This window comes from Sinocyclocheilus rhinocerous, unplaced genomic scaffold (genome assembly GCF_001515625.1).
Source record: "Sinocyclocheilus rhinocerous isolate Xijiao unplaced genomic scaffold, SAMN03320098_v1.1 scaffold307, whole genome shotgun sequence".
NCBI lineage: Eukaryota > Metazoa > Chordata > Actinopteri > Cypriniformes > Cyprinidae > Sinocyclocheilus > Sinocyclocheilus rhinocerous.
Genome location: NW_015662942.1, coordinates 748,970 through 751,819, shown reverse-complemented (window position 1 = coordinate 751,819; position 2,850 = coordinate 748,970). Strand labels below are relative to the sequence as shown.

General features: G+C 34.3%; 1 long non-coding RNA gene across 1 annotated transcript in view; it reads left to right on the top strand.

Annotated features, from left to right (window-relative positions):
- The window catches only part of LOC107728504 (uncharacterized), a 4,400-nt gene that overhangs the window by 650 nt on the left and 900 nt on the right, over positions 1–2,850 (top strand). The gene's annotated exons all lie outside the window — the stretch shown is intronic.

The window sequence follows — 2,850 nt, the reverse complement described above, 5'->3', positions numbered from 1 at the left end:
CACACACACACACACATACACACACACACACACATACACACACACACACACACACACACACATACACACACACACACACACACACACACACACACACACACACACACACACACACAGACAGACACACACACACACACATATATACACACGCAGAGTTGCTATCAGGGTACGTGTAAAGATGCCTCACCCCCTCCCTGCCCCACCAGGCTGCTCTCCTCGCTGCTCTTTGTCCCCGTAAATGAGCGAGAGAAACTCGAGAAACTTCCATCCGTCCTCTCTCTGCTCTTTCTTTTCTCTCCATGGCAGAATCTGTCCCTCTATCAGGATCTGTTTTCTATTGACCTTTTAATTCACTTTTATTCTCCTGTCCTGTTATTTAAAGCCTTTCAGCTTCAGGATTAGAAGGTTTCAGCATTTCTTCCTCAGTTTCTAATTTGACATTTAGTCAAGACTGTGTGGAGTTTATAGGATATATATTTATACATATACATTGCATATAAATGCATTATAGAAAAGTACTGTAGTTTTTTCATTAAGGATGTTTGATCAATGTTATCAAGTGGAAATGTTGTGTAGAATTAAATTAAATATGCTTTGAAAAAGTATTTATATATATTTTTAATATTAACAGAGCCTTGATATTAGGTTAAAATACATTTCAGATATTTTAGTTGTTTTTTTTTTTCAAGTCATTCATCATATTTTACCAATTCCTTTGCAATATAGTGATAAATAGTGATGAACTTTTTATTTTTCTTCATGAAGGTTGTTTGATCAATGCTATCAAGTGGAAATGTTGTGTTTAATTGGCTCTAACAACATTTGATTCAACATACACTTTTAAAAATGATTTTATATATATTTTTAAATAATAACAGAGCCTTGATATTAGGTTAAAATACATTTAAGATATTTTAGGATGATCCAGTCATTCATTCATTTAGAATTATATTTTACTAGTTCCTTTGCAATGCTCATGAGGAATGATAAGCTTTTTTAACATGAGGTCATAAAATCTGCTAGACTATAAAATATAATTATCAAAATGCTGTTTAAACTAGTTTTAGATAGAGTTGATCAGGTCATAAGTATTGTATGTTAGGTACCCACTTTCATTTTATATACTGCACTTCTGGTTTAAGAAATTTGCAATTCTGAATTAATTTTAGTCTATTTTCCCAAATTGTGGATTATCTTTTTAACCGAGGCAGGCTTCATTTTTATTACAAGTATCGAAATGCCTGCTCCAGTTATCTGACAGGATCTCAGCCACTGTTTATATCTATCAAGTGTGGAAGCCCACTCTAACCAGACTCGTTATATCATGAAAGTCTCAAATATAGATCAACTTTTCACCTAATTTAAATATTTCGCAGAACACTGAGAAACTTCTGCCAAATGTTAGTCCTGTTATTGTTAACTCTGATAAAACTATTGATTTTTATTTATATATTTTTTATTTTAAATGTGATATGCATAAATCAAGCAGTCACTATTTAAAACGCTTATTAAATTTAAGCTTAAAAAAGCGGCATTAAATCAAATAAAAAAAACAAAAACATGTTAAACGCTTAAAGATAAAAGAATGACGTTCTTAACCTCAAAGGCCCTGATGAGGCATTTCACTTTGCAGTAAGTCATCAAAGTCAGAAGGTTTCGGAATTTGACTCTATTTAATATTTCTAAATAAGCTTGAAATATATGTTCACAGCCTTCCTGTTGCAGCGATTCGATGGCTGCAGATTGTTTGATACACCCTAATGCACACACACGCATACATGTACGCACTCAAGAGTTGGTTTCAATAGATGGAAAATAGAGTGATAATGATCAGACGAGCTTTTGGGGTAGCGATTTGAGATATGACATGTGGTCAGGCATTTCTCAGGGCACTTCTGCTCACATGCAGCAAAACAATGACACGAACGTCACCAGTTAACCTGATGCTCGAAACAAGCTTATTAAATGGCTAATAAAAAAAAATGTAATTTGTAAAAGTGCATGCGAGAACCGCTAAGAATCCAGGGCAGTAAATGAAAGGTTAATTATTAGATCTGACTCAGCTCTGTAACTAAAAAAAAAAAGTCATACTGTTGTTGTAGGTTGACAAGCCAATGTTTCATCATCGTAGGCCGTACCCACACGGAACATTTTGCCCAATACTTTTTTGCGTTGTAACCTGTTTAATGTGACACGCAATACAATCCAACAAATCCGGTAAATGTTTGCTTTACTATTCCGAAAACATCCCACGTATGCAAGCGTGTGTGAATGTGTACATGTTTTTGATAGGTGGTTCTGTGTCTAGCCTGACCCTGTTTAATTAATGGCTAAGAATCCCTGTCGTTTTAGCCGTAGCTCGTTAAAAGAGCATTCACCTCTCTGAAAGACAAGTCTGATTAATCCCAACTAATCCGTAGGATGACAATATCACCCCCACCCCATTTTCTCTCTCTTTCTCTCTAACTCGCTTTCCTTCCATTTGTCATTAGTGACAAATATAATGATTATATAGCGATTTTAATCCTAGTCCCAACAAAATCCACTCAAAAACAATCTACAGTATATTATGTGTGTGTGTGTGTGTGTGTGTGTGTGTGTGTATGCACATAATACAATGTAGATTGTTTTTCAGAATAACGTTTTTAACTTCAAAGGCCCTGATGAGACAATTCACTTTGAAGTAAGTAATCAAAGTGAGAAGGTTTTTGAAATTTGACTGTATTTAATTTCTAAATACACTTTTCATTTACTTTAAAATAAACATTTTCACAGCCTTCCTGTTGCAGCAATTATTATACCCAGTTTAATCTCACATACTGCAGTTTTTGTTGACTATATATATATATA